This window comes from Furipterus horrens, unplaced genomic scaffold (genome assembly GCF_987537825.1).
Source record: "Furipterus horrens unplaced genomic scaffold, mFurHor1.1.pri manual_scaffold_17, whole genome shotgun sequence".
NCBI classification, from domain to species: domain Eukaryota; kingdom Metazoa; phylum Chordata; class Mammalia; order Chiroptera; family Furipteridae; genus Furipterus; species Furipterus horrens.
Window position 1 is genome coordinate 38,389,183 of NW_028327187.1, and position 11,670 is coordinate 38,400,852.

The window sequence follows — 11,670 nt, forward strand, 5'->3', positions numbered from 1 at the left end:
ACCCCGACAGAAAATCCGGAGCCCGAGTCCCTAAGGCGGTTTGACGTTGTAGTCAAAACCGGCAACTCCTGCGGCGCACCTGAAACCAAGCTGTATTGACTCCGTCTTTCCCTTGGATCCTTCAGCTGCGAAGGGGGGGGGGTCTGCTGCTTGGGCAACAGCAGACCCTCCATATCACCCTGCCCAGGCTCTGTAGCTTCAGCTTCACTGGAGAGGACACTCCAGCGTCATCGCAAGATGTCGATTCAACACGGGAGGAGACAGATACCGTGTCACTCCCAAGTCGGACTGCACAACCATTCTTGGCGGTGCAGATAGACTCTTAAGAAGCTACACCATTGTCTCTCGAGATGGACGGCTGCCGACGGATATATATTTTAAGGCTTCGTAAACCCTTCCCACACACTTATAAACCATTCCCAGTCCCTTAGTAACCTTTCCCACTCCCTTATTAACCTTTTCCACACTTTTATAAACACTACTTATGTTCTTCAACATATTCTACACTCTTAAACCTATGTAACTTTAACAACATATGTATATAGTACTGCAAAATCCTGCGATATAGCAAAAAATCTGCGATAAATAATTAAATATAATATTTTTTTAAAATCCCATGATACAGTGAGGCACGATAAGTGAACCACAATACAGAGAGGGACTACTGTATTATTCTTTTATCAAGTAGTATAGAGAAGTAATTTCTCCCTCTGAAATTACCATTTGAAGAGACTACCCAGCACCCAATTTACTTCTTGGGTGGAATCTCACTCTTTGTATCATCCTCAAAGCCCATATTTCTACCTTAATGGCATAGACAGCCTAGATGACCACACAGAGTACAGCAATTCTGCTCTTAGAGCCTTCAGTCTCCTCCCCTTTCTTTTCTTGAAATTGCTCCCCAAATACATTTTAGGCCCCCAAAATGCAAAGCCTTCTTCCCTAGCACCACTCATTAAATTGCTGTCAGTGACAAAAGGTCAGTACATGTCATTGCATTTGCAGGGGAATGTAGGTGCCTAAAATCTGTCCCTTGCCCACACTGACCCCATTCATAGTGGGGAACCACATATATTGCCTCTCCGAGAGACAGGAGAGAGGCAAAGAGAGTTTTTAGCAGTATAGAAATACCTCCCTCTCAAGCTGCTGCCAAATACCCTTCAGGTGGCTAAGCTATCAGAGCTGGGAAGGGGAGGTGGAAAGTAGATTAGTTATGAAAGAACTAACTTTCCCATTAGAGTCAGGCAAAGGAGAATTTATGCCCATTGCAAGCAAATACTTAAGTGCTCTCATTCTGCAACTTCCCTTCACACTGTTTTTAGTGACTTTCTGTGTGTTCCTACAACACACAGGTGCACACACACATCTTGGTCCACCGCTTTTGCCCCTGATTTCACTCCTCTATCAATACAACTTCCAATAAACCAGCATAACTACAAAGAAATACCATAGCTATGGGTTCACATTTGCATACAGAATCTGAATCAGTTGAATTTCTTTGTAAACACACACACACACACACCCCTTCACCTCCTACAGGCATACCTCATTTTTCACAAAAAGCTGCTCCTGAAAATTTAGTAAATATCAACATTTTATAGGTGAATGTCAATTTAAACTCTAATTTCAATGACTTTCCTAAATCACTTTCAAATGTACAAGCATTTATTACTATAAAATAATTTTCATCAATAACACAAAAGCAAATAAAAAATGGAGGAAAGTATTTTTCAAACTGTAAAACACAAATATTAGTTATCATCATTATTCACTAAGCAGGAAGAGGTAATAATGGATACAATTTAAAGGGCTCTACTGGAAATCACTTTTATAACATGATTAATCATTCCTTAATGTAAATATTTATACAAAAGAATTAGAATACATTGGATTATGATGTAAGTTCTTTAACATTGAAGAAAATCTACTTAAATTAGACTGTGAGGGTTAATTTCTATTATATTCAAATCGGAGTATAAATTTTTTGAAAGCAATGATGGGTATTGCATTGAAAGACAGAGCACTGAGTAAAAGGAGCTTTTAATTCCTCTCTGTCATTAACTGGCTGCTTTTCATTGCTCCAGCTTCCTCATATGTATTTTTTAAAGTGGCCATAATACCATCCTACCAATTTAATATTGTAGTTGAAAGAAAGAAAATGGGGGGGGGGTAGGAAAACGTAAAGGGGGGATAAATGCTGATGGAAGGATACTTAATTTTGGGTGGTAAATATACAATACAATATACTGTGGACCTGAGGCCTATATAATTTTATTAACAAGCATAACCTCCATAAATTCAATAAAAAAGACAAAATGAAATAGTGAAGACGAAACTTTACATATAAAGCATAAGGCAGCATGGTAGGCAGAATACTAAGACAACAAGCTCCCAGGTTCGGTCCCCTGGTGCACATATACCTTTTCACAGTTATTCAATCAAGTACAAACCTAGGTGCTTTTTGATCTCAAATAGGGAGATCATCTGAATGTCCTACCTATGACATTAGCCCTTTTGTTGCTACTGTGGTTCCCCAAGCCTTTGTCTCTTTTATTTTTTATTAAATTATAGCTAATATACACCATTTATTAGTTGATTATATTCATTTCAACATAGTGATTAGACATTTATATACCTAACAAAGTAATCACCACAGTAAGTCTAGTAACCATCAGTTACCATACAAAGTTATTATAATATTATTGACTATTCTTTATGCTGTTTATTACATCCCCATGACTGACTTATTTTATAACAAAGTTTCACATGAACCCTTTAAATCTAAGATTCAAAATACAAGGACTTAATACACTGTTGCTGGCTTGAAGATGGTGGGAGCCATGTGACAAAGAACACGGGTATCCCCTATTTACTGAGAGCAGCCCCCAGGAAATAGGTACCTCAGTCCTACAAAAACAAGAACCTGAATTCTTACAACAACCTGAATGGGCTGGGAATAAGATTCTTCCTCAGAGCCTCCACATGAGGACTCAGCCTGGCTGACACCTTAATTTCAACCTTGTGAGATTCTAAACAGAGGAACTGGCTGAGCCACACTGCATCCAGACTTCTGACCTAAGGAACTGTGAGCTAATAAATGGGTCTTATTTTATGCTGCTAAGTTTGTGGTAATTTGTTAGACAGCAATAGAAAACTCATATAAGTGCATATAGCTCCCTAACACTATTTTCTGCCAGCCACAGATAGTAAGAAACACACTGAATTTGAAGTTAGATCAGGAATTAAATCCTAACCCAACTATTGGCTGTGTAACAGTGCATAGCCTTAGCTTCTCTGGTTCTTATTTTCTTCATTTGTGATATAGGTATGATAATACATGTTTCCCAGGATTGGTGTTTGCATTAAGTGAGGTAATAATAAAACCTGCTGGCATCATGCATGGCACATGATAGGTTCTCTATAAATTACTTCAACATTTTCTAAACTTATATATTCATTTATTATACCCACCTTGTACTTGGGATACAAAGCCATTTAAGACATGGTCCATGCCCTCAAGAAGTTTAAAGTATAATAATAGAGACAAACAAATAAGACAGTAATTTCTATACTGAACGCTGGCTATTATGAACAACTTGATCATACTGGGGGTGGGTGGGTCAAGGAACACTTTTCAGAGGAGGTGATGCTTGACTTGCAGTTTAAAGTGCTGGTTCTCAATTACCTGGATGCACAGTGTAATCACCTAGACAGCATTTTAATGCCTCTCCATCCCACCAAGAGATTGTGATTTAATTCACATGGCATATGGTCTGGGCAGAAAAAGTCCTCTAAAGAAGCAGCATGTGCAAAAGCTCTTATGTACAAAACAGCACCAATCAGGCAACTAAAAGTAGTTCCATATGACAGGCATGAAGGGGAGGTTTGTTAGGAAGTGGTAGTAGATGATACTAAAGAAGAGCCAGATCATGCAGGACCTTGTAGGCTAAGGTGAGGAGTGTGAAATTATATGGAGGGCAATAAAAACCATTGAAAGATAGAGAAGTGCATCATCAGATATATTTATGTTTCTAAAAGTTCACTTTGGCTGCAGTGTGGAGAATGGATATTTGGAAAGATGTCAGACTAGAGTTAGGAAAACCATTTGAGAGGTGTTCTAATAAACCAGATGAGAAATGAGGGCCAACCTAAGGCAGTGCACTGGGAATAAAGACTGAGTCAAAGGGACAGATTCAAAAGGTATGAAAGTAGTAGAACCAAAAAGACCAGGTGACTAACTGAATGTCAAAGATGGAGGGAAAGAGTCATATGTGTATGTGTCTGTAGGAACAGGGACATCCAGGTTGATTCTAGACTAGGGTATTCATATGTCTAGGTATATCTAATAAACTAATGTCATCCATCAATTCCTTGGGATACTCTGTTAAAAACTGTTAATTATTGCTGTTCATATTATCCTATTTGTAGGGAACTGATACGCATGGCAATGGTGAATGTAGCTCAGCCCTGGTTTGGAAAACTGACAGGCGTGAGGTGGCACACAGGAGGCAGGCCCGCAGATTGGCTTTCCAGTGGCAATCAGGCCTGCATTGTATCTATACTGCTTAAAAGCTTGCTTTTGCTAAAAAAAAAAAAAAAATTCCTCAGCCTGAGCTGAAAAACAACAGATGTTTAAAGTATAACTTTAAAGTAACTTTTTAAGGTCTATTCTGAACTGTTTTAAGGACAGGATGTGGCCAAATCTCCCATCTTTATCGTTTCCTTGCATGTGCAACATTCTTTTTTTTTTTTTTTTTTTTTTTTATGGTCTGTAACCAACAACTATCTAAAGCAACCTTTGTAGAGATTTGTAACTTTGTTTGATGTGATCCGCCCAGAAAGGAATAAAAGCCTGTCTAGGCAAGGGTCATGGAGCTCTCACTGATTTAGAGAGTGGCCGTCATGCCCCTTTTCTCCAATGAATTAGTGCAGTCCGTGTGAATTTGTTTGTCGCATCCAGAATGCCACAGACAACGCTGTTCGGAGTCCACGACAGTATACCAAGATAGTGATCTGGGTAAACCTGAGGTAATCCTAGGATGACTCCAAGGTTTCTAACTTAAGTAACTAAAATGGATACATTTTAGTGAAAGCTTTCCTAGAAGTTTTTCAAATTAACAATAACAGGAATCCAAGACATGAGGGTCAGGCCTCACTGAAGTAGGAAACCAGTGTGGTTTTGGGTCCTACATGGCTCTGGACTTACATGCTAGTGTTCCACCATTAACCCAACTCAGTTCTACTCTTCAAGTCTGATTCTTTCTGTCATGCTACTAGATGGCAGATTCTTATTAACTACAATGGTTCCCATCCTATTATTTCCTGTTATTCTTATACTTTCTCATCCTTCCCACTAGAAGGCTCCTTGGTCCACAGAGAGGATGAATCAGATGAAAAGACAGAACAATTTTATGGTAATAGAAACCCCTGTACACTACAAGCCTGAACAAATTTCTTGGGGACAATCATAGAACCCAACAGATAGGTTTGGGGGTTTAAAAGTACACAGGCCTGTACCTAACTTCCTGGGTACAGCCCAGAGAAGTGGCAAGCCCTGCAGTTTTCCCTTACTAACGTACAAAAGGAGCAATAGAGATGGCTGTGTGATTAATTTATGTAAACAAGCCCGAGACAACCCCAGAGAACTTTCCCAGAGGAGTGTAAGAGCAGCCAGATGTTTCCCATGTATCCACAGGAGCAAGGAAGTAGCTGAGAGAAAACTGAACTTGGAAAGACTTAGTGATCAGAACAAGAGGAACTCAAAAATGGATGAATACCACAGTAGAAAGAAAAAATACCTCAAACATAGATGTCATCTGCAGCTGGGGTGGAGGGGATTGGTACTCTGAATTCACTAAGGAAACCCTGAAATGACTGAGATTGCTAAAAAAAATAAAGTCTGAAATTAAGTTTCTGCCAACTGGCTGAATAAAAGCTGAAAACAGGCATAGGAAAAAATGTTACATTTCCAACACGTGTAAGTAATATGAACGGAGATTATATCTACTACATTTGCTTCCAGTTGAGGCTCTTCATGAAGGAAGGAATCTGACTGCCTCAGCTCCTGTTACATGCTAGGCCATGCAGTCAAAAACCAGCGAGAAACTTGCTGTCCTTAAAGGTGCTCATCCTAGTCCAATAAGAAGAAGCAGGTCTGAAGTTTATTAGTAAAGGTGGGCTGACCACTTTAAAAGAAATCTGTGGCTGGACTGAGCGTCGGCCTGTGAGCCAGGTGTCCCTGGTTCGATTCCCAGTCAGGGCACATGACTAGGTTGCATGTCAGGTCCCCAGTTGGGGGCGCAAGTGAGAGGCAACCACACAGTGATATTTCTATCCCTCTCTTTCTCCTTTCCCCTCTCTCTAAAAATAAAAATAAACAAGCAAAAAATAAATTATAAAAAAAAAATCTGTGGCTTAACATAAAATAGTTTAATGGTTATTTCTCACTCATGTCATAGTCTAGCATGAATTAGGGGGTGGGTGGGAGCTCTGCTCCAGGCAGTCATTCAAATATCCAGGCTCTTTCTTCCATGTGGACCTGCCATGTTTTAGGCCTAAGTTTTCCACTGGGTCCTGTTCATCCAGCAGGTAGATGAAAAGAGGGTAAACAAAAAGTCATGAAAGATGCTTTAATGTGCCAGGCCTAGAAGTGGCATTCATCATTTCAGGTCACATTCCATTGTCATGGACTGTGACACATCCCACTGAGAATAAGAAGGCAGAGCAAGGCAGTCTGGTGGTGTGCTCAGGAAGAAAACAAAAATATTTGCAAGAGCCCTCAGAGTCTCAACCAAGTGGTGAGGACAAGCTAGGTGGTGGAATTTATTGTCCCTTCTGCCTCTCTACAAGGCTTTGCACAATGTTTTTCACTAAGTAGACGTTAAGATGAGCAAAACTTGTAATAATAAGTTTCCTGAAGTAGTATCTATTTTTAGAGCAGAAGTTGCCAGAATAGATAGCTAATGCTATGGAGAAGACAGGAAGAGGTGAAGTTCCTCATACTAAAAGCTGCCTAACAATAGGTTTTAGACAAAAGCAGTAATGTTTGAGAAAGTCACTTAGAAAACTGTAATTATATATGCTGATTACAGCGATAATGAGCCATAAAGCTTGGAATTTCACACTGTGTCAAAGCCTCGAGGTATGGGGCATTCTTGAATCTAATTTTTATTCTAACCAAAAAATGAGAAGCCAGCCAACCACAGCCAACTGAACAACCCAGCGTCGTCCCCTGGACATATTTGCTCTTGCAGACAGAAACACTCTAAAAATACCACAGAGATGCAAAGCCCCAACTTTTCAAAGTGCAAAATATCTATAAAACATGTCTACAATACAAATATGGGTGTTTTATTTTGTAAGTTAAATCCTGCTTTGGCCTCCAGTCTGATTCCACCAGTCTCTGAGCCTCCCCTGAAACTCAGTGCTGAACTGAAAGAGACAGCAATGTTCTGAAGCTGTTCTTCAGGCGGAAAAGCTGGAGAAGCAGGCAGCAGTGGTCTCCTGGGATGAATTCAAGACAAAGAACTGGCCCCAAGGATATACATTGCTACGTTTTCGACTGATGGAGGCAGGACAATGCTGACAGCCCTTTATGAAGCCCCCTATGCAGTTGGCTCAGGCTGTGGGTCCTGCATCACTGACTGACTCCACCCTCTGCCCAACTGCCTTCTCCCTCTCCTTTCCACGAGTGTTGATCCAAAGAGCACCTATAATAACTATCCTGAACACTAAAAACAATCCTACTTCAAGAAAAATAAAATCTCCCTGGCTGGTGTGGCTCAGTGGACTGAGTGGTCGCCAGTTCGATTCCCAGTCAGGGCACATGCCTGGGTTGTGGGCCAGGTTCCCAGTTGGGGGCGCACGAGAGGCAACCCATCGCTGCCTCTCTCACACATTGATGTTTCTCTCCCTCTCTTTCTCCCTCCTTTCCCCTCTCTCTAAAAATAAATAAAATCACTAAATAAAGAAAAATAAACCATTTCCGCAAAAATATGAAAATAGTTAAGAAATATATGCAAAGGAGTTGCAAGCTGAGGGATTCATGCAATTGTTACTTTTTCCTATTTACCATGAATTTTTAAAAACTTAAGTCTTCTGAGAAGGGAGAAGACTATTAACAATACTATTTTGTATCATAAAAGGTTATTTTTCATGTACAAATATCCTCTTCCTTTAGGTTTTTAGGATTCTAATTTGAAAATCAACTTTAACAATTGCATTTTCACAACTACAGGTATACACGGTCAGCTCCGAAAGGTAGGTTAACCAGAAAATTCCATTCCTTGAACATTGTGTTTAAAAGCAGCTTTGCGGCAGAACCAGGGAAGTAGTAATGACCGCAGCATTCACTGCCTCAGTTACCCGCCACCCCGCCACCCTCCGTCGCAGCACTGCGCAAGCCCGCCCCTCTCCTGTGCCAGGAACTGACTGGCACCATGCCCTACCAATACCCAGCACTGACCCCGGAGCAAAAGAAGGAGCTGTCTGACATTGCTCAGCGCATCGTGGCTCCGGGCAAGGGCATCCTGGCTGCAGATGAGTCCACTGGGAGCATTGCCAAGCGGTTGCAATCCATTGGCACTGAGAACACCGAGGAGAACCGGCGCTTCTACCGCCAGCTACTGCTCACTGCCAATGACCGCGTGAATCCCTGCATTGGGGGGATCATCCTCTTCCATGAGACACTCTATCAGAAGACAGATGATGGGCGTCCCTTCCCCCAAGTTATCAAATCCAAGGGTGGTGTTGTGGGAATCAAGGTAGACAAGGGTGTGGTACCCCTGGCAGGAACAAATGGCGAGACTACTACCCAAGGGCTGGATGGGCTGTCTGAGCGCTGTGCCCAGTACAAGAAGGATGGAGCTGACTTTGCCAAGTGGCACTGTGTGCTGAAGATTGGGGAACACACCCCCTCAGCCCTGGCCATCATGGAAAATGCCAATGTTCTGGCCCGTTATGCCAGCATCTGCCAACAGAATGGCATTGTGCCCATTGTGGATCCTGAGATCCTTCCTGATGGGGACCATGACCTGAAGCACTGTCAGTATGTTACTGAAAAGGTGCTGGCTGCTGTCTACAAGGCTCTGAGTGACCACATCTACCTGGAAGGCACCTTGCTGAAGCCCAATATAGTCACCCCAGGCTATGCCTGTACCCAGACATTTTCTAATGAGGAGATTGCCATGGCAACAGTCACTGGACTGCGCCGCACAGTGCCCCCTGCTATTCCTGGGATCACCTTCCTATCTGGAGGTCAGAGTGAGGAGGAGGCATCCATCAACCTTAATGCAATCAAAAAGTACCCCCTGCTAAAGCCATGGGCCCTGACCTTCTCCTATGGCTGAGCCCTGCAGGCCTCTGCTCTGAAGGCCTGGGGTGGAAAGAAGGAGAACCTGAAGACTGCTCAGGAGGAATATGTCAAGCAAGCACTGGCCAACAGCCTCACCTGCCAAGGAAAGTACACCCCAAGTGGTCAGGCCGGGGCTGCAGCCAGCCAGTCCCTCTTCATCTCTAACCATGCCTGCTAAACAGGTGTTCTAAGGCTGCCCCCACAACACTCCAGGCCCCGCCCCCTCCCATACTCACTCTTGAAGAGGGGGCCTCATCTGGGGCTCTAGGCTGCTCCTTCCCACTCTTGCCTCCCTTGTGACATTGGTGCATGGTATTGTCTCTGTATGCTAACTCCAGTGCCCTTTCCAGCCCACTGCCAATAAACAACTATTCAAGGGGGAAAATAAAATAAAATAAAATAAAATAAAAGCAGCTTTGCTATAAAAGCTTAATAAATCAATAAGTAATGAAATTGAAGCAATTTGACTGCACATGTCCCTGGTTGATTTACAAATCTAAATGTCTTCTGAAGCAGGAATTGCTTGCTATTTTATCTTTGGATGAATATTGCTGCTAGTCATTCACTTAGTCTCTTAAAGGTTTCATTCATTCCCCACAGGCAACACTCTGAACCCAAAAATTCTAAAAGATAACTAGGAGAATTTGGATTCACAGGCTTCTAGTAACTGTCTGATAGTCACCATGGAGGTTATCTTCATGTTGCATGGCTTTTTGGCCAAAGCTCACTACCCACCCAGCCCAAGTCCTTCTAGGACAGCGGTTCTCAATCTGTGGGTCGCAATCCCTTTGGGGGTTGAACGACCCTTTCACAGGGGTCGCCTAAGACCATCGGAAAACACATATATAATTACTTATTGTTTTTGTGATTAATCACTATGCTTTAGTTATGGTTGGGGGTCACCACAACATGAGGAACTCTATTAAAGGGTCGCGGCATTAGGAAGGTTGAGAACTACTGTTCTAGGACAAGAGGCTAGTCTTCTCCTGATGAGGATAAGTATCCACTCTCCCATAAATATGACCCTGTCCAATTTTAAGGTCACAGCTAATCTTTTTCCTGCCTGTTTAGAGTATTTGCTCAACAACTGGGATGTTATTTTTATTAGCCTAAGAACAGACCTTCCTTATAGCCTACAGAGCAAGGCCCCTCAATAATGTTCCTATGGAGCACTCTAAAAATTATTTCTCTTCTTTCATGTAAACCTTTTATTCATTCAAAATCTATATTGACTGAACCTAAATTGGAATGGAGTGCATACCATTACTATTTTGGATGAAAGACCTATTAAACAAACAGCATAAGTAAGGTAGCTATGAGGCTTCATGAGATCCAGTTTAAAAAGCACTCTCAACAAACATTTCATTTTATCCTCATAACCACCTATGAAACAAGTTTTTATTGTCCTTATTTTACAGACTAGGAAACTGGAGCTCAGATAGGTAAGGATATTTGCTCCAAGTTACACAGATTGGGTTAAGTTGTAAATAAGGGTACAGACATCATCATCATCATCATCATCATCATCATCATATAATAAACAATAATAGCATTTAAGCCCTGGCCAGGTAGCTCAGTTGGTTAGAGCATTGCCCTGATACACCAAGGTTGCATGTTTGATCCCAAGTCTGGGCACATACAGGAATCAACCAATTAATGCATAACTAAGTAGAACAACAAATTAATGTGTCTCTCTCTCTCTCTCTCTCTCTCTCTCTCTCTCTCTCTCTCTCCTCCCTTTCTCTTTTTCTCTCTTTCTCTCTCTCTCCCCCCTACCTACCTACCTTTCTCTCTCTAAAATCAATAAATAAATTTTTTAAAGATACGAATAATAGCATTTAATATCTGTTGGTCAATGCTCATGTAACAAATATTATGTTAACTGTTTCACATGCATTATTACATTCAGTTTATATAAACAGCCTATAGCTTAGGTATTATCATTTCCATTTACAGATAAAAAAGAGTGTCTCCAGAAAAATAAAGTGACTTGCCTAAGACCATACAGCTAAAAATTCTTGGGATATGTTTAATTTGTCTAAGAAGATAAACTGCATTTTAGAAATGTGACATATTTGTTTTTTAAACATAGTTATCAATAAATAATAACTCTTACCTATTCATTATAAAAAATTTGGGAGGTGCTCTAGTTGGAATATTATTGATAGTCTGAGTTACCATAAGATATAAAAGAACTGCCCTGGGCTGGTAATTCAGTTGGTTAGAGCATTGTCCCATACATCAAAACATTAAAACATCAAAAGGTTGCCGCTTTGATCCCCAGTCAGAGCATAAACCTAGGTTGTGGGTTTGATCCC

The 11,670-nt window shown here is 41.3% G+C and overlaps 1 pseudogene; it reads left to right on the forward strand.

Annotated features, from left to right (window-relative positions):
* The first annotated feature begins 8,357 nt into the window (after window positions 1-8,357).
* LOC149990828 (fructose-bisphosphate aldolase A pseudogene) lies at window positions 8,358-9,736 on the forward strand (annotated as a pseudogene).
* Window positions 9,737-11,670: the final 1,934 nt, after the last annotated feature.